Raw genomic sequence first — 25,740 nt, forward strand, 5'->3', positions numbered from 1 at the left:
TTATTTCTTTCAGCTGACAACAGTATTCCTGTCCAGATTTTTCAGGGCATAATACATCAGAAAACAACACTTCAGAGTTCAAATTTGGGTTTCAGTTCAGCAACTAACACCAATCTAGCAAAGCCCTTAAGCATTTCTAGCACCTTCACTGATCTGAGAAGAACCATAACTAGCAACCCTCAGGCAACAAAACACACAGTATCTGGATGATTCTGAGCTTGCAGGCAGTTCCCCATAAATCAGTGCAGATACTGCAGTGACAGAGATGTCTCATTTTCTGTTGGATTATACCTGCACCAAGCCAGCCATGGAAGGCCCCTCCAAGACTACTGTGTACTTTCTAAGCACAAATGCTTCTCACAGTGCTTCCATTTACTCATGTAAATACCAAACTTCCAAAGCATATCAGGTAGTTATTACATTTATTTCACCTAGATTCTCTCTTCATAGCTGAATAAAACCAAAAGTGATCTGCTGGTTCATCAAACCATCAGACTATCCTAGTCACTCTATAACTGCTCTCTTAAACTGATCCAGGTTTACCTCAGTGCCATGCTTTTGCTTTCTTAGTTTGGAATCTCACCTTTCTAATGGATAAAAGCTTTCTACTTCACCCACAATTTGTTCATGCTCTGTTTAAATCTCTTTGCTTTTTCTTCCCTCCAGCACACACAGTGCCTTTTAACTCAAACTTATCCCTAGGAAGACACCCAGAAATAAAACCAGTGTAGGTGAACCATCATGAGAAGAAATCTTACTTGTAGGTGTGCTGGGATTTCACTTTATGCTTCTTCCCAGTACTCACCTTTGAGTGCAATTTCATGGAAGATTTAAACCTCAGATGATAGCACCTCCAGAAGCAGCAGACTCTGTCCTCAGGGAAGTCCTCTATATGCCTCTCATATCAAGTTCTGCAACACTGCACCTTCAGCTGGGTTGATATCCCCATCTCAGTGAAACCAATGCTACAAAGAAAACAAAAATAACAACTATGATTCTCGTGTTTAGGAGCTGATTCAGGTGGGGAGAATTCTTCTGGCAGCAACTCACATACAGCCAGGTACTAAAATCTCAAAAGCTCATTGCTTGATGTGTGCAAGCCCCCCAGAAAACACCCCAAGGAAATGCTGCTTTGCCTGGTTCAGATAGAGGCCAGCTCTTCATCTAGAGTTCTTGTCACTGAGGATCACAGTGCTGCAGGACTTTGGGAGCTGGAAGGGGCTCAAGGTCATCATCCACAGAACAAGGGGACAGAGTCTCAAGTTGTGTCAGGGCAGGTCTAGGCTGGATGTTAGGAAGATCTTGCCAGGGAGAGTGATTGGCATTGGAATGGGCTGTCCAGGGAGCTGGTGGAGTCGCCATCCCTGGAGGTGCTCAAGCAAAGCTTGGATAAGGCACTTAGTGCCATGGTCTGGTTGATTGGACAGGGCTGGGTGCTAGGTTGGACTGGATGGGTTTAAACTGTCAGAAGGGAAATATAAACTAGATGTTAGGAAAGGGTTCTTTGCAGTCTGGGTGGTGAGACACTGGCACAGGTTGCCCAGGGAAGATGTGGCTGCTCCCTCCCTGGATGTGCTCAAGGCCAGGTTGGATGAGGTCTCGAGCAGCCTGTTCTAGTGGGAGGTGTCCTTGCCTATGGCAGGGGGTTGGAACTGGATGATCCTTGAGGTCCCTTCCAACCCAAACCATGCTATGATTCTAGGCTTTTATATCAAACAGCTATGCCTGAACACCTTGGAACTTATTGCTGCTCTCACTCTAACCGTGGGCAGAGCTTTATCTGTTTAGACAAAGTAATTCGCATTTTGGCACTACAGAGTATCAACTTGGTACTTCTTCCTGAAAAGGACCAGAAACAGAGCAGCAAGGGTGGTTTAGGCAAACTGAAGTTGATTATATCCAACAAGTTTTCACACAAAGGATAATTTGCCTGTCTGTAACTAATGCCATCAACTGCACATTTCTCCAGACTAAGATCATCCAATTCACTTCTAACCTGCCAGTAGAAAACAGCTGAAAAAAAACAAACCCAAAGCATCCATCAGTCTTGAGGGAAATGTGCTGAAAATGCTTCCTAAGTTGTTTCCTGTTCCCTCCCTCTATATCTGTAAATTATACACATTCAAATTAAAAGGGGATATTTTTTCCCCCAATTTAACTTAATCAAAGCCTTTGCAAGTTGGGAAATTTATCCTAATTCTTTCCCATCGAAAGTTTTCCTTTGGACTAATTAACATTTATGGATGAAAACACTTTAATTGAAACCTTTGATTACCTGATTTAACTTTACAAGCCATGAAACTAATTCACAGAAGGGCTTAAGTTGGCAGGGACCTCAGAGATCATCTGCTCCAACCTTCCTGCCATGGGCATCAAGGTCTCTCAACCAGACTTGACTGCTCAAGGCTCATCTAACCCAGTTCTAAGTGCCCCCAGAAAAAAGGCATCCACAATCTCCTTGAGCAACCTATTCCAGAGTCTCACTACTCACATACTGAAGAACTTCATCACAGGGTGCTAGGGGTTGGAAGGGACTCAAAGAGATCACCGAGTCCAAGCCTCCTGCCACAGCAGGACAATACAATCTAACACAGATCACAGAGGAACACATCCAGACAGGTCTTGAAAGTCTCCAGAGAAGGAGACCTCACAACCTCTCTGGGCAGCCTGTGCCAGTGCTCTGGGACCCTCACAGTAAAGAAGTTCCCCCTTGTGTTGAGGTGGAACCTCTTTTGCTGCAACTTACACCCATTGCTCCTTGTCCTATCCCAGGAAGCAGTGAGCAGAGCCTGTCCCCCTCCTCCTGGCAGCCCTCAGATACTTATAAGTATTTATCAAATCCCCTCTCAGTCTTCTTTCTTCCAGACTAAAAAGCCCTAAGTCTCTCAGCCTCTCCTCATCAGCCATTCCCTCCAGTTCCCTAATCATCCTCGTAGCCCTCTGCTGGACCCTCTCCAGCAAATCCCTGTCCCTCTGAAACTGGGGAGCCCAAAACCAAACACAGTATTCAAGATGAGGTCTCACCAGGGCAGAGTAAAGGGGGAGGAGAACCTCCCTTGATCTGCTGGACAGATGCAGTCTAACCCTGCCCCTCCTCAGCTTGAAATCATCCCCTCTCATCTTTCTAGACACCCTTATGCAAAGTCCCTCTGCAGTCTTCCTGTAGAATCCCTTCAGGCATTGGAAGGCAGCTCTAAGGTGCCCTCACAACCAAATTCACAGAATCATAGAATTTCTTAGATTGGAGAAGACCTTCAAGCTCCTTGAGTCCAATCATTAGTTTCACACTGACAAGCCCCTGACTAAACCAAATCCCTCAGCACAACATCTCATCACTATGAATTGCTATGGTAGGAAAGGACCACCAGCATCAGCCAGTCCAACCTTCATCCCAGCATCTTTCATCACTAGACCACAGCCTCAAGCTCCACATCCACTCTCCTTTTAAACACCTCCAGGGATGGTGACTCCACCACCTCCTTGGGCAGCTCATTCCAGTGCCTGACCACCTGCTCAGTAAAGAACTTCCTCCCAACAGCCAACCTAAACCTCCCCTGACCCAACTTGAGGCCATTCCCTCTTGTCCTATCATTAGTAATCCAGGAGATGAGATCAGCTCCAGCCTCACTACAATGTCCTTTGAGGTAGTTGTAGAGGGCAATAAGGTCCCCTCTCAGCCTCCTCTTCTCCAGACTAAACAACCCCAGTTCCCTCAGCTGCTCCCCACAGGCCATCAGTTCCTATAACAGAAGTGCCCAGCTTCCATGCACAATCACTTCCCATACAACAGCCTCCACTCATCTCAAACACAAATCTTGCCAAGCCAAGAAGAGGGATTTCATTGGCACTTTTCATTGTTCACAGACCTCTACTGAGAAGATACTTCCCTGCTGTGTTCAATGTTATCCACGGTTATTCACAGCAAACATGCTGAGAAACAATTCCTTTAGGTTGTCTGGAATGTGTTCAACAAGATATTAAAATCAAGATGCTAGAAGAGGAATTGGAAAAAAAAAACTGATAAAGGGGAATTTGTCCATCTGATGAGGACCAATGCTTCCACAGAAGCACAAAGCTTAGAGCTTGGAAGGGACTTCCAGAGATCACCCAGTCCAACCTCCCTGCCAAGGCAGGATCCCCTAGGGTAGGTCACACAGGAATGCATCCAGGCAGGTTTGGAAAGTCTGCGGAGAAGGAGACTCCACAATCTCTCTGGGCAGCCTGCTCCAGGGCTCTGCCACCCTCACTGCAAAGAAGTTTCTCCTCCTTGTGTTGAGCTGAAACCTTCTCTGTTCCAGTTTGTAGCTGTTGCTCCTTGGCTTATTGCTGCCAACCACCAAAAAGAGATTGGTCCCAGCCACTTGACCCCCACCCCTCAGATATTAATAGACATTGATCAGATCTCCTCTCAGTCTTCTCTTCTCCAGTCTAAACAGCCTCAGGTTTCTCAGTCTCTCTTTGTAGGGGAGATGCTCAAGTCCTCCACTCATGGTTATGGCTCTCTGCTGGACTCTTTGCAGCAGGTCCTTGTCTCTCTTGAACTGATGCAAGCACCAGCAGGCAGAGACAATTCAGAGTCTAAGTGGTGTGTGTGAGAGAGATCTAACAGGAAGCATAAGCCAAAGCAGTGGACCTGCACATGCATGTCCTGGATCACTTGGCATCCTTCCAGATCTGCACATTCAGTATATCAGTTTTCTGTAGATTTTAAAGAGGCCTAAATTGAATCATAGAGTCATAAAATCAACCGGGTTGGAAGAGACCTCCAAACTCATCCAGGCCAACCTAGCACCCAGCCCTAGACAATCAACCAGACCATGGCACTAAGTGCCTCATCCAGGCTTGGCTTCAACACCTCCAGGGACAGCAACTCCACCACCTCCCTGGGCAGCCCATTCCAATGCCAATCACTCTCTCTGCCAACAACTTCCTCCTAACATCCAGCCTAGACCTTCCCTGCCACAACTTGAGACTGTGTCCCCTTGTTGCATTGCTGGTTGCCTGGGAGAAGAGACTAACCCCCACCTGGCTAAATCCTCCCCATTGTAGACAGCAATAGGTCTGCCTGGACCCTCCTCTTCTCCATGATGTTACTTCATTCGACATCTCCAGCTAGAGAAAGCTCAGTGGAAGACTCTCTGCACATTGACTGAAGGAATCCATAGGCACAATACTTTGATCATCTCTGACAACTGAGTAATGAGAACAAGCACAGTCCTGGTGCATGTGGTGGGATGTAATTGCACATCAATAAGCACTGTGGATGATAAACAGAAGAATGGTGCAAAAATATACTGTGGTTGGCAACTGTGGGTGAGAAGAAACTTTTGGCGAGTACGAGTGCAGAAGCTTGTGTGGAGGCAGATGACTTCCCAAAGAGTTGCTTGCTTTTTAACTTTGGCAAGCCTTTCTTTTCTTTCTCCCACCCAAGTACCCAAGTTGAATGTATTGTTGCAGTGACACTGACAGACACGGGTCACATTTCAACTCCTGATTCACAAAGGAGATGCAGCAGGAAAGCCTAATGGCATCAGTAGTTTCAGCATAACTCTGTAGAAACAACTGTTTGCTGAAATAATTCTCCAGTTTGGGTACATCAACTAAAACAAAGATCCACAGGATGGTTGGAGGGATGAAATTGAATGAAATTCGACAAGGACAAGTGCAGAGTCTGGCACCTGGGAAAGAACAGCCTCAGGAAGCAGGATAGGTTGGGGGCTGAGCTGTTGGAAGGCAGTGAAGGGGGAAAGGATCTGGGGTCCTAGTGGATGGGAGGTTGCCCCTGAGCCAGCAATGAACACTCATGGCCAGGAGGGCCAATGTCATTCTGGGGTCTATCAGAAGGGCTGTGCTTAGTAGGTTGAGAGAGGTTCTCCTGCCCCTCTACTCTGCTCTGCTGAGGCTGCATCTGGAGTACTGTGTCCAGCTCTGGGCCCCCCGGTTCAAAAGGGACATGAAACTGCTTGAGAGGATCCATCACAGAGTCACAAAGTTGGTCAAGGGAATGGAACATCTCTCTTACAAGGAGAGACTGAGGGAGCTGAGGCTGTGCTGCTTGGAAAAGAGGAGACTGAGAGGTGACCTCAGCAATGGTTATCAATACGTAAAGCTGAGTGCCAGGAGGCTGGAGCCAGGCTCTGCTGGGTGCTGCCCAATGACAGGACAAGGGGCAATGGGTGGAAGCTGAGGCATAGGAAGTTTTATTTAAGCATGAGGAGGATTTTTTCCCTGTGAGGGTGACAGAACCCTGGCACAGGCTGCCCAGGGGGGCTGTGGAGTCTCCCTCCCTGGAGATATTCAAGGCTTGCCTCGATGTGTTCCTGTGTGATCTGTTCTAGGTGATTCTGCTCTGGCAGGGGGGTTGGACTGGATGAGCTTTGGAGGTCCCTTCCAGACTCTGACATTCTATGACTCTGTGACCTCTGGAGATCATTCAGTTCCCTGCTCCTGCTGAAGCAAGGCCACCCCCAGAGGGTTGTTCTGGATTGCATCCAGGCAGATTTGAAATCTCCCTGAAGCAGAAGAGATTGCACAGACCCTCTGGGCAGCCTGGTTCAACCATCCAGAGCAACACCTAACCCAGAATAGTAAGGTGATGTGAAAATAGATCACAGAACTAGCTCCTGAGAAACACTAAAGGCAGCAGAGATCTCTGGGGACTCATTGACTATTATCTTCCTGTACTTAAGTGGATTTTAGGTGCTGTCACATCCACTTCTCAAGTGTGATGAAACACAGGCAAAGGAATGATAAAATATTCCAAGATGAATTTTGACAATCAAAGTTAACTGACAGGCAACTTAAATTCACTTACAGTCTCCAAACCTACACAGATGCCACAGTGGAATTCTTCTGCTCGAGGAGGCTCAGAGTCACAGAATCATAGAACAGTAAGAGTTGGAAAGGACCTCAGGAAATCATCTACTCCAACCCCACTTCTAACAGAGGTTCACTTAGGTTGCACAGGAACATGCCCAGGTTGATTTGAAAAGTCTCCAGAGAAAGAGACTGTACAAACTCTGGGTAGACTATTCCACTGCTCCAGCACCCTCAAGTAACAAAGTTTCCCTTTAAGTTCAAGTGAAACCTTCTGTCTTCTAGTTTTAACCACTGTCTGTTGTCTTGTCACTGGGCAATGCTAAAAAGAGTTCAGCCCCAACCTAGTGACTGTCACTCTTTAGTTATTGAGCAGCATGGAGAAGATTCTCTCTGTCTTCTATTTTCCAGTCTAAACAGCCCTGAGACTCTCATCCTCAAGCAGAAGACTTCATGCATGATATCCAGTTGGTCAAGACAAGTCCAAACAACTTAAGCTATGTTTTCTAGTGGGTGCACAACTCAACAGTGCTGGGCTTCACTTGGGCAACATCGTGAGCCAAGCTGCAGACCCAGAGTCCTGAGTAGTTCATAGAATCAGTCAGGGTTGGAAGGGACCACAAGGATCAGCCAGTTCCAACCTCCCTGCCATGGGCAGGGACACTCTACTCTAGATCAGGCTGCCCACAACCATATCCAGGCTGGCTTCAAACACCTCCAGGGATGGGGCCTCAACCACCTCCCTGGGCAACCCATTCCAGCCTCTCATCACTCTCATGCTGAACAACTTTGTTGTCATGTCCAGTCTGGATCTCCCTGCCTCCAGCTCTGCTCCATTCCCCCTAGTACTGATAGTCTAAAAAATCCCTCCCCAGCTTTTTTGTAGACTCCCTTCAGACACTGGAAGGCCACAGCAAGGTCTCCTCAGAGTCTTCTCCTCCTCTCCAGACTGAGCAGCCTATCTGTATAGGAGAGGCACACGAGCCCTCTCGCCATCCTTGCGGCCCTTCTCGAGACACGCTCCACCATGTCCACATCCCTCTTTTAACAGGGGCTCCAGAACTGGATGCAGTACTCCAGGTGGGATCTCATCAGAGTGGAGTAGAGGGGGAGAATCTCCTCCCTCAACCTGCTGGCCACACTTCTCCCGGATCTGGTTGGTTTTCTGGGCTGCAGGTGCACACTGCTGGCTCATGCTGAGCTTCTCATCCACCAGCATCCCCAGGACCCTCTCCTCAGGGTTGATTTCCAGCCAGTCACTGCCCAGCCCTTAATTACGCTTGGGATTATGGCTGTTAAGGATTCAGCCTAAGTTTGCAGGCATGTAAGTACTAACATCCTGGCCAAATATCATCTTGGATAATTATTTTGTCTACCTAACAGTCCCCATTTTCATCTGAATAAGGTAGTCCTCATTTCCAAAGCTGTTGCAGAGCGCCGTGGAGCGCTGCTCAACAGCTGCACTATCTCACCCCAGAGATGGCTGCAGTTCAGTGGCAGCTGACACCATCTAAAGAGTTTGAATATCAGTTTAGTCACTCTGGCATCCTTCAGGAACAAAGTCACTATTTCAATGTAAGATGATCGTGGAGAACAAAATTGTCAATAAATGCAGTAATGTCTACCTCTAACCATAAGCAATTACAGAGCTCATCTCCAACTTGCCAAACCAAAAGCAACCATCAAAAAATACATATATATAACACCAGATGGGATTTTTCAGGCAAAAAAAGTCAAATGTAGAATATTAGATTATTATTTCTTTTTGGGGTTGGGTTTTTTTTCCCCCTCTCATTTTTCAGTACAACACTATGGCAAATAATATGATGTGAATCCTGCAAGCACAAGAAATGATCTGCAAGTATAACATCCTTCTCTTCCAGTGAACATCCTGTGAATTCATAAATATTTCCATCTTGCAAGGTATAATTATGCAGCACTGGAGGAAAAAAAACATAAAGGAAAATAAAAAGATTGTACATAGAAGTTTATAAAAGAACATTCATCAATTAAAAATGGGCATTGTTCTGGAAATGACACCTACTGTGGGGTTTTTGTGTGTGTGCCTGGGTTCCAAACTGTAAGATATCACAGTTTCACAGTATCACCAAGGCTGGAAGAGACCTCACAGATCATCAAGTCCAACCCTTTACCACAGGGCTCAAGGCCAGACCATGGCACCAAGTGCCACGTCCAGTCCTGCCTTGAACAGCTCCAGGGACGGTGACTCCACCACCTCCCCGGGCAGCCCATTCCAGTGTCCAATGACTCTCTCAGTGAAGAACTTTCTCCTCACCTCCAGCCTAAATCTCCCCTGGCACAACCTGAGGCTGTGTCCTCTTGTTCTGGTGCTGGCCACCTGAGAGAAGAGAGCAACCTCCCCCTGGCCACAACCACCCTTCAGGTAGTTGCAGACAGCAATAAGGTCACCCCTGAGCCTCCTCTTCTCCAGGCTAACCAATCCCAGCTCCCTCAGCCTCTCCTCGTAGGGCTGTGCTCAAGGCCTCTCCCCAGCCTCGTCGCCCTTCTCTGGACACGCTCAAGCATCTCAATGTCCCTCCTAAACTTCCTACTTGGCTCTCTGGCCAGCCTGACCTAGGGTAAGGTGTCCCTGCCTTCCAACCCTGACTGCTGCTATGATTCCATGAATTACTCGGGATCCTGGTTCTACAGTTTGGCTCAGGATGTTGCCAAGTGAAGCCCAGTGCTGTTGAGTTGTGCACCCACTGGTAAAATTGAGACTTGCTGTTTGAGCAATTATTGATTGTAATGGCTTCAAACGAGAGAAGAGAAGGTTCTACACTTTGTTCACAACAACCCCAAGCAGCACTACAGGCTGAGGACAGACCGTCTGGAGAGCAACCAGGAAGAAAGGGATCTGGGGGTACTGGCAGATAGTAGCTGAACATGAGGCAGCAGTGCGGCCAAGAGAGCCAATGGCATCCTGGCCTGGACCAGGAACTGTGTGGCCAGTAGGACAAGGGAGGTTATTCTGCCCCTGTGCTCAGCACTGCTCAGGCCACACCTTGAGTGCTGTGTCCAGTTCTGGGCTCCTCCATTCAAGAGAGATGTTGAGGTACTGGAAGGTGTCCAGAGAAGGGCAGCAAGGCTGGTGAGGGGCCTGGAGCACAGCCCTGTGAGGAGAGGCTGAGGGAGCTGGGGGTGTGCAGCCTGCAGAAGAGGAGGCTCAGGGCAGAGCTCATTGCTGTCTGCAACTCCCTGAAGGGAGGCTGTAGCCAGGTGGGGTTGGTCTCTTCTGCTGGGCAAACAGCAGCAGAATAAGGGGACAGAGTCTCAAGTTGTGGCAGGGGAGGTCTAGGCTGGATGTTGTTAGTAAGTTGTTGTCAGAGAGAGTGATTGGCATTGGAATGGGCTGCCCAGGGAGGTGGTGGAGTCATCATCCCTGGAGATGTTCAAGAAAAGCCTGGGTGGGGCACTTAGTGCCATGGTCTGGTTGATTGCCAGGGTTGTGTGCTAGGTTGGACTGGATGAGTTTCGAGCTCTCTTCCACCCTACTTGATTCTATGAAACAATTACAGATGCACTCCAAATATATATTTGGGTGGGAAGTAAAATCTACACAATTACCCAAATTGATACAGTTAAATGTTAATTAAATGTTAGCTTCTTGTTAGGCTTCTTGTTATGCTTTTATAGTTGGATTTTTATATATATATATATATATATATATATATATATGCACACATTAGTTGGCTTGATTCAGCAATTTATATACCAGAGGATAATTTCAGCAGTAACAAATCTGAACTGCAAAGTCTTGAAGTTCAGATTTCAGTTGCAGGAATCCCATTTTATTTGTTTTATTACTATGTTTTAGGAACCAAGGTTAACTATTCATTGAAGGCTATGTTCATGGAAGGAATTTTACCATCCTAATTCATGAATAATCCATGAACAGATGTTGGGTGGTTGTTGGTTTTTTTTCACAAGTTCTGTTGTCATTTGAAATTGTTTGAATGCTTTATACAAACATATTGCAACCTCTGGGTTATTTGTGTGTATTTCTCTTGGTTCTCTTACAGTCTTTGGCTATTTCTTGTGAGATAGATTTTGTCTCCTTGTACAGATAAATCCTTGCTCATGTAAAGAAAAAAAAAATGAAGGGGGTTGGAAAGGTGATGCAGGTGTATTATTCATGAGGAAAATTCTTTAGGGGGTGAAAAAAATAAGTAGTATCAGCTTTTACTAAGGAAGAAATGAAAAGAGAAAATGATTTGTGCATATATATAACAAGATGGTCAATGCCTCCAGTTCTTGTGAAACCAAACCCTCTGCATAACCCTTTGTGTTGAGCAGAAGGATTTATGAGCACAAAAGTTACTTTGCTATCTTATTGGTTGTAAATTCACCTCTTTGCTTTCTCTAATTTATTGTTGGGATGAAAACAAAGCTACTCCTCCCTCACAGGCAGGCTTTAATTTTGGACCAGGACCACTGTTCTGTTTTCCCTCGGCTGTCTCTCTGCAGACAAACCCTGCACTTCTTCCTCTCCTTTTCCATCTGCAAGCATGCCAAATTTGCATCCACACCATACAGTTTATCACAGGAGAAGCCTGTGAACACAGCAGGCAACTTTCTAACAGTAATTTTTACCTTGTTAACTTGTGCAATATTACACTAATTCCAGACAACCGATGCCAGAGATTCCGAGGAGGAGAAAAACATTGCCACAACCTGACTCAATCAGGTTTCCAAACCACTTCAGACGATGTAATCTGAAGTGGTTTTGCCTGTATTTACATAACACAGTTCCTTCATAGAATCACAGAATGTCAGGGGCTGGAAGGGACCTAAAAAGCTCATCCAGCCCAATCCCCCTGCCAGAGCAGGGTCACCTAGAGCAGAGCACACAGGAATGCATCCAGATGAGCCTTGAATATCTCCAGAGAGGGAGACTCCACAGCCCCCCTGGACAGCCTGCTCCAAGGTTCTGTCACCTTCACAGGGGAAAAATAAATTCTTCCTTATGTTTCTATGGAACTTCCTAGGCCTCAACTTCCACCCAGTGCCCCTTGTGCTGGCATTGGGCATCACCCAGCAGCTCCAGCCTCCTGGCACTCATCCTTCATGTATTTATAAACATCAGTGAGGTCACCTTTCAGTCTCCTCTTCTCCAAGCAGCACAGCCCCAGCTCCCTCAGGCTCTCCTCATATGAAAGATGCTCCATGCCCTTGACCATCTTTGTGGCTCTGTGCTGGACACTCTCAAGCAGTTCTATGTCACTTCTGAACTGGGGGCCCAGAACTGGACACAGTGCTCCAGATACGGCCTCACCAGGGCAGAGCAGAGGCGCAGGAGAATTCCTCTCAACGTACTGGCCACAACCCTTTTAATACACCCCAGAAAGCCATTGGTCCTCCTGGCTTATGTTTGAGCTAGATCACTTTTATCTGCCTCCCTGACAGCCATTACATTTAAAGGTCTCCCTCCTCTGATATGGGCAAAGCAAATGAGGTTGTTCCTCACAAAGCTGTCTAGAATTTGAGATGCTATTGGAATGGGCTGCCCAGAGAGGTGGTGGAGTCACCGTCCCTGGAGATGTTCAAGAAAAGCCTGGATGAGGCACTTAGTGCCATGGTCTGGTTGATTGGCTAGGGCTGGGTGCTAGGTTGGACTGGATGAGCTTGGAGGTCTCTTCCAAACTGATTCTCTGTGATTCTATATATATGGACAAGCAGACCACCACTCTAGAAGGCAACACCATCTGGAGCTGTAACCTTCACGATTTTTCTGTCCATCTGTGAAAGATGGACATGGCAGCTTATGGAGAAAAAAAAAAGAGCTGACAGAACTGTCCTTGTCTTCAGAGAATGCAGATTCACTTTTCTGTAGCAGGAAAGAGTAGAAGGGAAGAGCTATCAGCAGGAACATGGTGACAGATATGCTCTGAAGAGCTCCGCACTGCCTTGTCACATTTATTTATGAATTTGGGGAAGGCGTTGGGGGGAGGGAGGAGGTTTGTGGGATGCTTTGATTTTGCCTATTACTTTTCAGAGCTCATTTTAACATGATCAGGAAAAATCTGAAGTTTGGCTGGTTATCACAGCTTTAAGAAAGGAGCCTGGCTTCTGCTCTTGGGCACCAGCCCAATACCTCTGACAGCCTGAAGGGAGATTTAAAACTCCAATGCTAAGCAAGTTACAGATTTTTTATTTACACCTGCAAGGCAAATTAAGATTTTTTGGGTTGGTTGGGTTGTTTGTTGGTTTGAGTTTTTAATGCTTGGACAGTCAGCAGTTCAGCCATCTGACTGATTCCTGAACCTCTCCCTCTGCAGCATCATTTTGGACTAGGTATGTTTATATGTTCCACTTACAGTTCAATGTCTTCAAGATCCTAATCCCCACAGTTGACAGTGCTTATGTTGCAATGACCTGCAGTCATCTGATCAACTTTCAGAATGCTTCCCAGCTCTAATCAAATATATTCTCATCTCTTATTTGAACAAATCAAACAGAAATTGAATACAGTGGTGGGTTGGTTTTTTTTTTCCATGAACACTAGCAATATGTTCTCCTCTCTGATAATTTTGACATTAAAATTCCATTTTAATAATCCCATCCTTCAGGCTTTGCAGACTCTTAAGGTATTAAAGCAGAAATTATCCTAAGCAGTTAGATTATAATGTATTTAAAGATTAGACATTTCATGTTGAATATTAACTGCTCCACTTCCCAAGGAAAAAAAAATATATATATTCAGTTGTGGTTTTTTTTCTTGCATAATTTATATATTTTTGATAGGTTGACTATATGAAGTTGAAACCTTTTATGAAGGAAATACTATAACACAGGCTCACAGTCCTGTTTTACATTAAAGATTCATAGAAAGGTGTGAGAAAAGATTTCTTTTTCTCCTTTCCAGCCCTCAGAAACACACAAAATGGCTGTTCAGTCTCAATGCAGCCTATCAGAATTCCAAGCTGAGGCAGGATTACAGATAGTTTGCTACCTAAAGAACTTCTATATACATGACAGGAAAGATGGATCAGATTGAGCAGCCAAGAAGAAAGGGACCTGGGGGTGCTGGTAGATAGTAGCTGAAGATGAGCCAGCAGTGTGCCCAGGTGGGCAGGAGAGCCAATGGCATCCTGGCCTGGACCAGGAACTGTGTAGCAGCAGAACAAGGGAGGTTATTCTGCCCCTGGACTCAGCACTGCTCAGGCCACACCTTGAGTGCTGTGTCCAGTTCTGGGCTCCTCAATTCAAAAGAGATGTTGAGGTGCTGGAAGGTGTCCACAGGAGGGCGACAAAGCTGGTGAGGAGCCTGGAGCACAGCCCTGTGAGGAGAGGCTGAGGGAGCTGGGGGTGTGCAGCCTGCAGCAGAGGAGGCTCAGGGCAGAGCTCATTGCTGTCTGCAACTACCTGAAGGGAGGCTGTAGCCAGGTGGAGTTGGGCTCTTCTGCAGGCAAGCAGCAACAGAAGAAGGGGACAGAGTCTCAAGTTGTGGCAGGGGAGGTCTAGGCTGGATGTTAGGAGGAAGTTGTTGGCAGAGAGAGTGATTGGCATTGGAATGGGCTGCTCAAGGAGGTGATGGAGTTGCTGTCCCTGGAGGTGTTTAAGAAAACCTGGATGAGGCACTTAGTGCCATGGTCTGGTTGACCGGCCAGGGCTGGGTGCTAGCTTGGACTGGCTGAGCTTGGACGTCTCTTCCAACCTGCTTGGTTCTATGACTTTCATTTTATAATAATGCAAAAATTAATATAAACAATGCAAAACTGAATTATTTGAAACAAACAAGCTACACACAGGAAAAAAAAAGATAAAATTAACTTGTAGCCATTTTCATAAATATTTTAGGGATTTCCCCAGCCCATAATAATCCATTAAAAGTATTTTTCAAGGGGGGAGTGAAATAATATACTCAAAATTGTCCAGTGGGAATATGTCCTATAGGCAGGGTAGTTTAGCTCACTGCTTGCTCTTACCCTCATTACCTAGAGCCACAGAACTCTTTTGATTTAAGGTCATCAAGTCCGGGTCACCACTAAGCCATGTCCTTCAGCACCACATCTACCTGTCTTCTATTCCCTACCAGGTATGGCAACTCTACCACTTCCCTGGGCAGCCTCTTCTAGAGCTTGAAGCCTTTCCAGAGAGTAAATTGTTCTGAACATCCAACCTAAACCTCCCCTGACACAACTTGAGACTTACTTCTAGTCCCATCTCTTTTTTCTTAGGAAAAGAGACCAACACTCACCTCTCTACAATCTCTTTGAAAGGAGATGTAGAGAGAGAAGGTTTTTTCCTGAGCTTCCTTTCTCCAAGCTAAACTACCATCAACTTCCTTCAACTGCTCCTCAGACTTGTGACTCATTGCTCTTTGGACCTCAATATCCTTGGAGTGAGGTGCCCAAAACTGAACCCAGTATTTGAGGTGCGGTCTCACCAGTGCCCAGTACAGAGTTACAATCCCTGCTCTAGTGCTGCTGGCTACACTTTTCCTGATCCAACCCAGGATGCTGTTGCCCTTCTTGTCCAGCTGGGTACACACTGGTTCATCTTCAGCCAGCTGTTGCCCAACAGCCAGGTCCTTTTCTACTAGGCAGCTTCCAGCCACTCTTACCCAAGTCTGTATTGCTGCATGGGGTTATTATGACCCAAGCCCAGGATGTGGCACTTGGCCTTGCTGAATCTCAGCACCCCACTGATGAACATCTCTCTCTGCATGTGCTCCATTTCTAGACATGACACATAACTGGGCTGCTTCCTACACCCCTTGCACATGAGTCTCTTGACTTCTTTTTCATTTGCCTCTTGTCATTCACTGTAGCTTTTAACTCTCTGTCAGAAAGGAAAGTGACAGCTATCAAACAAATCACCAGCCCCATCTCTCATCAACCCAGCCTGGGAAATCAGCAGTTGCACACAGAATTCTATTGGCAGGGTAGTGAAGTCCCCACAGCTGTTGGGTAGCCCAACCACCACATGTTGCCTCTGAAGGAGCCCTCTCTCCTCTGGGGCATCAAGATGATAGTAGTAAAACCTGATGGCCTAACTTTCTGCTACACTTTGTACCAACACAGATAACTTAAGCATAAAACTCATCCTGTCACTTAACAGGTTGACCAAAGAGATGGTAGATGCCTCATTATTCGGACTGCTCCAGGCCAGATTGTTTAGCAACTGAGTGAACTGGGGGCTGGGGCTGTTGATTTGAAACAGAAGAGGCAGAAGGGAGAGCTCATTGCTGTCTATAACTACCTGAAGGGACATTGTGAAGAGGCTGCTGCTGGGCTCTTCTCACAGGTCATTGGAGACAGAACAAGGGGGAATGGCCTCAAGCTGAGACTGGGCAGGTTTAGATTGGGCATTAGGGAAAAGTTTTTCAGGGAGAGAGTGGACAGGGACTGGAATGAGCTTCCCAGGGAGGTGGTGCAGTCACCAACCCTGGATATGTTTAAGGGTGGTTTGGATGTGGTGCTTAGGGCTATGGTTTGAGGTGAATCTTGTAGAGTAGGGGTCTAGGTTGGACTTGGTGATCCTGATGGGCTTTGCCAACCTGCATGTTGCTGTGATTCTGTTTGGGCCTCTAAGCAACCTGACCCAGCTGAAGCTTACCCTGCTCGCTGCAGAGTGACCTTCAAATGTGCCTAAACTACTCTATCAATGCTTCTACAATTCTTAGATTCAGCTTCTCTCTTTCTTATTTCCTTTGGTGCTTGTTTACCATGCCAGCTGGGACACCTCCTGCTAGAACAGATTGGTCAAGGCCTCAACCTGCGCAGGAACAACCCAATGGATTTCCAATCCATCACAGAAACATAGAAAGGTTTAAGCCAAGAGGAACCTCAAACATTAGCCAGTTTCAACTCCCTGCCATAGGCAGGGACACCTCCCACTAGAACAGGTCACTCAAGGCCTCATCCAACCTGGCCTTGAACATCCCCAGGAAGGGAACAGCTACAACTTCCCTTGGCAACCTGTGCCAGTGTCTCACCACCCTCCCTGGAATGAGCTTCTGCCTAGCATCCAGTTTAAATCTCCCCTCTGCCCCTTTAAACCCATTGCCCCTTGTCCTGTCATTTCAAGACCTTGTCAATAGTCCCTCCCCAGCCCTCCTGTATTCCCCCTTCAGATACTAGAAATCTACTCCAAGGTGTCCTTGAAGCCCTTCCCTTCTCCAGGCTTCAGAGCCCAAACACTCATAGCCTTTTGTAGTGCGTCTGCAAAGGCAAACCTTCACCAACAGATACACCAAACAAGACTGCAACCAAACAAAAAAGGTCTTTCTGTTCAAAGATCCTACTTCTGCACACACAACTTGCAGTGCAGATCCTAAGGACGCCAACCCTCTTCTATCAGTTCCTCAGATAGCTGCTGACTCTCTGACTGGAAGCAACCAGCACAGGCTGTTTCTTCTCTTCTTGTACAAACCTAATGGAAAAGAATTGTCATCCAGAAGTGCCTTTCTCTATTGGTGGTTGAACAACCTCAGAGACAGCCTGTCTTTGTTTCCACGTTGTATGACACCATCCACACACAAATCATTTCCTCTACTATTCCTTGTTCAGTTTTTAACGACTTGCTCATGCTATTAGAAGTGTATTTTGGGTTGTTTCTGTGAACATTGAGCATCTTTTCTTTGTCCTTTTGCCTTGCCCTTCAATTTTGACCGTGATGGATCTAAGCGTATTTAGGACATTAAGGGCAAAGTAAATTGTTGTTTATACTGTTAAATGTAAAAAGCATAATGGTAGGGTAGTGTCTATGTTCTGGAAAATAAGTACACTTGTCTGACTTTTATTACACATCTTCTCTACTGATGTGTACTGAGCAAATTGTGGGGTCTCTGCTGAAAAATGCAACATGAAAGTTTAATACCAGTCTCTGCAGGATGTGTCAACCTGAGCACACACTGAGCAAGAGGGAAAATAAATAAATAACTTGTGCTTTAGGAGAAATGCTCTGAGAATGCCTAAAACTCAGCACTGCTCAGGCCACACCTGGAGTACTGTGTCCAGTTCTGGGCGCTGCAATTCAAGAGAGATGCTGAGGTGCTGGAGCATGTCCAGAGAAGGGCAACAAAGCTGGTGAGGAGTCTGGAGCACAAACCCTATGAGGAGAGGCTGAGGGAGCTGGGCCTGTTTAGCCTGGAGAAGAGGAGGCTCAGGGGTGACCTTATTACTGTCTACAACTACCTGAAGGGAGGCTGTAGCCAGGTGGGGTTGGTCTCTTCTCCCAGGCAACCAGCAACAGAAGAAGGGGACACAGTCTCAAGTTGTGCTGGGGGAGGTCTAGTTTGGAAGTTAGGAGGAAGTTGTTGTCAGAGAGAGTGATTGGCATTGGAATGGGCTGCCCAGGGAGGTGGTGGAGGCACCGTCCCTGGAGGTGTTCAAGAAAAGCCTGGATAAGGCACTTAGTGCCATGGTCTGGTTGATTGGCTAGGGCTGGGTGCTAGGTTGGACTGGATGAGCTTGGAGGTCTCCTCCAACCTGGTTAATTCTATGCTTCTATGAAAAGAACCCAGTGCAACTGCCAGGCTGGTGAACACGGGTAAGAGTACTGCACCCAGTTCTGCAGCCCCTGTTACAAGAGGGATGTGGAGATGCTGGAGTGTGGCCAGAGCAGGGCCATGAGGATGCTCAGAGGGCTGCAGCATCTCTGCTGTGAGGACAGACTGAAAGAGTTGGGGCTGTGCAGGCTGGAGCAGAGGAGGCTCCCAGGTGACCTTCTTGTGGCCTTCCAGGATCTTAAGGGGGCCTACAAAAAATCTGGGGAGGGACTTTTTAGGCTATGAGGGAGTGACAGGACTGGAGGAAACGAAGCAGAGCTGGAGGTGGGGAGATCAGACTGGATGTGAGGGGGAAGTTTTTGAGCATGAGAGTGGTGAGAGCCTGGAATGGGATTGCTCAGGGAGGCAGTTGAGGCCCCGTGGCTGGATGTGTTTAAGGCCAGGCTAGATGAGGATGTGGGCAGCCTGCTCTAGGGTAGGGTGAGTTGGAACTGGCTGATCTTTGTGGTCCCTTCCAACCCTGACTGATTCTATGACTGTACATGAGTTATCACCTTCAGCAACCACCACAGCTAGTACCTGGCATCAATACCTGCCACAGTCACACCATCAGCTCCAGGGGCCCTAAGACATGTGCTAAAATAGACTTCTGTCAGCGACACAGCTCATCAAGAAATGACTGTGAGATCTGGAGACGAGAACCCACCAGCACATTTTCCAAGCAAGACACACAACCTGGTGGTCAGTGCATGCAAGGGTTGTAATCCCTCCTCAGCTCTCTGAACACACACAGCACACACACATACAGACACAGCTTTGCCTTCCCAGATGTTCTCTGATTCACAATGAGGTCATCCACCACGAGCCAAAAAAAGCGTGGCCTCGGTGTTCTCCAACAGTCTTGGAAAGCCACAGATTGTTTAAGGGGAATCAAAATATTAAATACAACATAGGCATAAAACACAATAAATCAAAAGAGTTTGTTTGGATGGAAAGCACTTTTGGGGTTCTACAGCACAGCAGTTCTGTATTCCACAATTATAATTAATTCTGAGACAAAACTGCTGGACATTTGACTGCTGCATCAGATTCTTCTGCTTTTGCCCCGTTAGAATCCACATCCACATCCACATAGAATCAACTAGGTTGGAAGAGACCTCCAAGATCATCCAGTCCAACCTAGCACCCTGCCCTATCCAATCAACCAGACCATGGCACTAAGTGCCTCATCCAGGCTTTTCTTGAAGACCCCCAGGGACGGTGCCTCCACCACCTCCCTGGGCAGCCCATTCCAATGCCAATCACTCTCTCTGTGAAGAACTTCTTCCTAATATCCAGCCTAGACCTACCCTGGCACAACTTGAGACTGTGTCGCCTTGTTCTATTGCTGGTTGCCTGGGAGAAGAGGCCACCCCCCACCTGGCTACAATGTGCTTTCAGGTAGTTGTAGACAGCAATAAGATCACCCCTGAGCCTCCTCTTCTCCAGGCTGCACACCCCCAGCTCCCTCAACCTCTCCTCACAGGATTTGTGCTCCAGGCCCCTCACCAGCTTTGTTGCCCTTCTCTGGACATGTTCCAGCACCTCAACATCTCTCTTGAATTGAGGGGCCCAGAACTGGACACAGTACTCAAGGTGTGGCCTCACCAGTGCTGAGTACAAGAATAACCTCCCTTGTCCTACTGGCCACACTGTTCCTGATGCAGGCCAGGATGCCATTGGCTGTCTTGGCCACCTGGGCACACTGCTGGCTCATATTCAGCTTACTGTCTATCAGTACCCCCAGGTCCCTTTCCTCCTGGCTGCTCTCCAGCCACTCAGTCCCCAGCCTGTAGTGCTGCTTGGGGTTGTTGTGGCCAAAGTGCAGAACCCTGCACTTGGCCTTGTTAAATCTCATCCCATTGGCCTCTGCCCACCCATCCAGCCTGTCCAAGCAGGCTTCTGCTTCCACCCCTTTTGGCCCCTCAGCAGGCTCCTTCTTCCACCCCTTTTGGCCCATCAGCAGGATTCTGCTTCCAACCCTTTTGGCCCATCAGCAGGCTCCTGCTCTCACCCCTTTTGGCCCCTCAGCAGGCTCCTGCTTTCACCCCTTTTGGCCCCTCAGCAGGCTCCTGCTTCCACCCCTTTTGGCCCCTCAGCAGGCTCCTGCTTCCACCCCTTTCTCATTTCAGGATGCTTCTTTAAAAAACAGCTCTATTTTACAGCATTTCACCATGCCCAAAGTCAAAATTAGAACACGAGCAATATCAAATTGGACTGGAATAACACAAACCATGACTAGATCTGTTCATCAATCATTCACCCCCAAGCCCAAACTTCTTTTTTTTCTTTTCCTCTTTTGAGGAAAAAAGAAGTTAAAAAGGCCTCACTTACTGGAATTTCTGCACTGAGATCAGAATCACAGAATGTCAGGGCCTGGAAGGGACCTAAAAAGCTCATCCAGTCCAATCCCCCTGCCAGAGCAGGATCACCCAGAGCAGATCACACAGGAACACACGCAGGAAGGTTTTGAGTATCTCCAGAGAGGGAGACTCCACAACTCCCCTGGGCAGCCTGGTCCAGAGTTCTGTCACCCTCACAGGGGAAAAAATTCTCCTTGTGTTTAAATGAAACCTCCTATGCCTCAGCTTCCATCCACTGTCCCTTATACTGACACTGGGCATCACCCAGCAGAGCCTGGCTCCAGCCTCCTGGCACTCATCTTTTCATCTTTATAAACATGATGAGGTCACCTCTCAGTGCCATAGAGTCACAGAAGCAGCCAGGGTTGGAAGGCACCACAAGGATCATCTACTTCCAATCTCCCTGCCATGAGCAGGGACACCCTACCCTAGAGCAGGCTGCCCTCCAAAACTGGATGCAGTACTCCAGGTGAGGTCTCACCTGAGCAGAGTAGAGGGGGAGAAGATGTCCTCTTCTCCAAGCAGCACAGTCCCAGCTCCCTGAGTCTCTCCTCATTACAGAGATGTTCCTTTCCCTTAATTTATTTCTCTGTGCTGGACTCTCTTAAGCAGTTCTATGTCCCTCATGAACTAGAGGGGTCCATAATTGGACCCAGTAATGCAGATGTGGCCTCACCAGGGCAGAGTAGAGGGGCAGGAGATAATGGACAAAGCTACACAGACGACTGAAATGCCTGACCCCAAACAAACCAGAGGACATGACTTCACTGCAGCCTTCCTCCTCCCTTTGAAACCTATTGCCATCACCCTCATGATCATCCCACTCTGCTGTTTTGGCTTTACATTTGATTGCACATAATATCAAGAGGTCTAAAACCCAGCGCCAAACAGTTTAGCTTTGCTTCTACTGCAATATTTTTAAGTTCTTAAAGACAGAAATCCCCAAATGGACATAGACAGAACAAGAGGACAGTCTCAAAATGTGCCAGGGTAGGTTTAGGGTGGGCATTAGGAAGAAGTTCTTCACAGCAAGAGTGATTGGCAATGGAATGGACTGCTCAGGAAGGTGGTGGAGTCATCATCCTCAAAGGTGTTTAAAATGATGGACAAGACACTCAGTGCCATGGTTTTGTTCATTAGAAGAGTTAGGTGATAGGTTGGACTGGATGATCCTAGAGGTGTTTTCCAACCTGGTTAATTCTGTGACTCTCTGGAAACCAAAGGCCAGCCCTTCACCACACAGAGAATGACCACCTGGGGCCCACATAGCCACTGCAAGTGTAGCTTTTTATTTCCCAGGCTCACTGAGCACCACCTATAGCCAAAACCCCTCAACTTCTCTGGTCTCTTTGGGAAAGGAAACAATTCTCCTGCCCTTGTCATCGATGCTTTTCCCCTCTGCCTCACACACTCAAGGAGCAAAAGGGCTGGAAGAGGTTTGCACCCACCCTGAAAGTCTCTTTATATTTAATCCAGAAAGAAAACCTGAGAAACCAAAGAAGGTGAAAGAGAAGGACTGTCTGGCACCAAGTACAAGGATCAAAGACCCATATAAAACACAAGCAGTTCCTGAGGACTCTTCAACCAGGAGCCTCTATAAAGAGCTATTTTGGGGATTTTCTGCTGCGAGTCTTTTTCTGCAGCACGCAGCTATCAACTTGGAAATAAACACTGTTATTGAAGAAACAGCAGCCTGAGTGCTTATTGCCTTCCTCTTGCCTTCTGCAATGTCAGACGCTGGTGCAACCTCAGTGCTGCAAGCTAGGGTTTGCCACTGTAAGTGCCTGAGGAGCAAGGCTGAAAGTAAGAGCTGTAAAGGTTTGAGAGATTCATTATTGTTATTCCTCCTTATGCTTGCAAAGTGCTTGTGATACATATTTTCTCCCTCCCTATGACCCAAAACGTGAAGTGTGTCACACTTCACATGTCTCCCCACTCCCAGACAGTATGAAATGAGGTGTGCTCTGAGAAGGGCACCCCAGTCTCCTTAGTGCTGAGCCTGAAGGTGAAAGGCAGAAGGGAACCTGGGGGTACTGGTAGGTAGTAGCTGAATATGAGGCAGTAGTGTGCCCAGGTGGGAAAGAGAGACAATGGCATCCTGGCCTGGCTCAGGAACAGTGTGGCCAGTAGGACAAGGGAGGTTATTCTGGCCCTGTGATCAGCACTGCTCAGGCCACCCCCTGAGTGCTGTGTCCAGTTCTGGGCTCCTCAATTCAAGAGAGATGTTGAGGTGCTGGAAGGTGTCCACAAGGGGGCGACAAAACTGGTGAGGGGCCTGGAGCAGAGCCCGGTGAGGAGCTGGGGGTGTGCAACCTGCAAGAGAGGAGGCTCAGGGCAGACCTCATTGCTCTCTGCAACTATCTGAAGGGAGGTTGTAGCCAGGTGGGTTTGGGCTCCTCTCCCAAGCAACTATAGAATTTCTTAGATTGGAAAAGACTTTCAAGCTCATCAAGTCCAATCATGAGTTTCGCACTGACAAGTCCTTGACTAAACCAAATCCCTCAGCACAACATCTAATTACTATGAATGGAAAGGACCACCAGGATCATCCAGTCCAACCTTCATCCCAGCATCCTTAATCACTAGATCATAGCCTCAAGTGCCACATCCACCAGCAACAGAACAAGGGGACACAGTCTCAAGGTGTGTCAGGGGAGGTCTAGGCTGGATGTCAGGAGGAAGTTGTTGGCAGAGAGAGTGATTGGCATTGGGATGGGCTGCCCAGGGAGGTGGTGGAGTCATCATCCCTGAAGGTGTCTGCAAAAAGCCTGGATGAGACACTTAGTGCCATGGTCTGGTTGACTGGATAGGGCTAGGTGATAAATTGGACTAGGTGATCTTGGAGGTCTCTTCCAACCTGCTTGATTCTATGAGTATCTGCAGCACACTGAGAAGAGGAAAACGCGAGTACAGCAGAAAACAAAAAGCAAGCAAAGTGCCGAGGATCTCTGTTATGCCGAACGTGCTTCCCTGTAGATTTCAGGGGAAAACCACCCCACAACATACAACAGAAAAAACAAATCAGCAGCAACAATCTACACTCACACTTACAAAAAAAAAGCCCAAAACAAAACACACAAAAAAAATCCCAAACCCCACTTAAACCCCAACAAAATACCCACACAGACACAGCTCTGAGGTGGAAATTAAATCCTAGAATCACTTGTTGCAGGACTTAGATGTGGCTTGCTCTAGAGCTGGTAAGGGAAGGGGGAGGGAAAGCCTCTTCAGATGTAATTGTTCCTGATAGACCTTTCTTCTACTGGCTGTTTTCCTAATTTGATTAATTTTAGAACTTTTGGAGGAGTTCAAATTTAGAACATTTGGGGATTTGAAATTCAGGATTGCGTGTTGTGGTTTATGCCAGTTAGTGATAATTGCATATCTTGAACTTCAAAGGTGTCTACCCAATTAGGGACACTCTGTGAGAGGAAGAGAAAAAAAAAACAGAGAGGGGAAAGGAAAAGAAAAGAAAAGAAGAACTGTTTGAGGAGTTCTCCACAACTGCTGAATATTAAGCCCACTTTGAGAATGCCTCTGCAGTGCTCTATGGACAGAAAGCTTTAAGAATCCTGAATAATTTGAATCTTCAAGCTAGGAAAACAAGAGCAGTGCTGTGAGTTTCCTCTTCAGCCCGGCTTTTATTTGTACAGCCCTATAACACCATGATTTCATGCTACATGTGTTGCTTGTTATATATCCTAAAAATTCAATTTTCTCATCCCAGAAGGAAAGAGCTATAAGAGGTGAAGCTACTCATTTGATCATAAAGCGTTGTCAACGTGAAGGAAAGTGCTTTGGAACGCTCTGCCACCACCCTTATTTGTGGTAATCATGCAAATCACTGCAAACAGCTCTGAAGCCTGAGTTCATTTGGTTTTGAGTCGAGCTGCAGCAGTCGTCTGCACGGAGGGAAGGAGAAACACCCTTTGATTTATGGTTCCAGGAACGTTTACCCCTGGCAAGATGGAACAAAGTACAAAAGTAGTGCTACACCTACTGTGCTGGGATATATGAGGCTTCCAAATGGTGATCTCTATCTCAAAAACTATTTAACCAGCCTATGATAGGGCAGTTACTGGTGTTATAAGGCTTTCTTTCCCAGAATGATAGAGCACAGTAAAATGCCTTATAAAACAACACTGAAGTTATTGCTGACCAGATTCTGACTCTGCCAGATTTATTGAGCTCTATCTTTATACAAGCTCCTCATCCTTCTCTTCTTTTCCCGGTGTGTAATGAGTTTATCTGCCACAAAAGGGATTGTATTTTTTCCCTTTTCATTAATAAGGTCACCAGATTTTGAGAGGTGCAGTTGAAAGATGGTAGCAACCATCCAAGCCTTTTTATTGTCAGGAGCTCATGAGTAAATAGCACTATTTTAGTTTGCTGTATAGTTTTGGGGTGGGGTTTTGTGCTTGTTTTGCCACTGAGTTATTACTTTATCTGTAGAAACACTTTTCCACCTCTACTTGACTCGGCAAGTTTTCTAGGATGAAAAGCTTTCTATTTGAAACCAGCTCCTGGTAGAATTGCAACGTCCTTCTTAAAATTACCCATGGAAAGGAACTCCATCAAATAACTGCCACATCTGAATGCTGGCCACGGACCAACGCATTGACGCAAGGTCACTTTAAAACCCTCCTAAAAGTCCCCACTTCTTACTCCTCTAGAGATCCACTGGCGTGACAGGCTGACCTCCCTACCTAAGATTGGATATATTGATCCAGAAACTGCTCTTATCAACTAGAACTACACTTGAGATGTTGTGGGCATGTTATTACTACTGAGAATTGAACTTTTGTTTCTCCGTCATCGTATCTAGAACCTTTTGGCTTGCAGGGTGAATTTGGTGACCCTAAATGTCTTATGTGCAGAAGCAAATATCAGAGCATGATCTATAATTAACAGAAATGAATTCTTTGTGACTTAAAGACCCAGAGTACTTTCAGTGGCTATAGGACTGAAAAAAAAAAACCAAAGAAAGAAATTCTCTTATAGACCCTGTGGTAACTGCTAATAATTTTGCTTCAGTGCATAAGGGGA

Source organism: Pogoniulus pusillus, chromosome 2, assembly GCF_015220805.1.
Source record: "Pogoniulus pusillus isolate bPogPus1 chromosome 2, bPogPus1.pri, whole genome shotgun sequence".
NCBI lineage: Eukaryota > Metazoa > Chordata > Aves > Piciformes > Lybiidae > Pogoniulus > Pogoniulus pusillus.